This window comes from Dama dama, chromosome 32 (assembly GCF_033118175.1).
Source record: "Dama dama isolate Ldn47 chromosome 32, ASM3311817v1, whole genome shotgun sequence".
Classification (NCBI taxonomy): domain Eukaryota; kingdom Metazoa; phylum Chordata; class Mammalia; order Artiodactyla; family Cervidae; genus Dama; species Dama dama.
Window position 1 is genome coordinate 26,353,530 of NC_083712.1, and position 768 is coordinate 26,354,297.

The following is a 768-nucleotide window of genomic DNA, read 5'->3' on the forward strand; positions in this document are numbered from 1 at the left end:
TTTCTGGCCCAGCTTCTCAAATTGCCATTCCTAACAAAGCCCTTGCCTGTAAGTAATCTATCAGATACACCTCAATTACTTCTTATTTTAATATAGGCTAATTGCCAACATCTGTTTGATCATCCAAAAAGCAAGAGAGTTCCTGAAAAACATCTGCTTTATTGACTACGCCAAAGCCTTTGATTGTGTAGATCACAACAAACTGTGGAAAATTCTTAGAGATGGGAATACCAGACCACCTGACCTACTTCCTGAGAAATCTGTATACAGGTCAAGAAGCAACAGTTAGAACTGGACATGGAACAACAGACTGGTTCCAAACAGGGAAAGGAGTACATCAAGGCTGTATATTGTAACCCCGCTTATTTAACTTATATGCAGAGTACATCATGTGAAATGCCGGGTTGGATGAAGCACAAGCTGGAATCAGGATTGCCGGGAGAAATATCAATAACCTCAGATATGCAGATGACACCACCCTTATGGCAGAAAGTGAAGAAGAACTAAAGAGCCTCTTGATGAAAGTAAAAGAGGAGAGTGAAAAAGTTGGCTTAGGACTACACATTCAGAAAACTAAGATCATGGCATCCAGTCCCATCACTTTCATGGCAAATAGATGGGGAAACAATGGAAAATATGACGGACTTGATTTGGGGGGGCTCCAAAATCACTGTAGATGGTGACTGCAGCCATGAAATTAAAAGACACCTGTTCCTTGGAAGAAAAGCTATGACCAACATAGACAGTATATTAAAAAGCAGAGACATT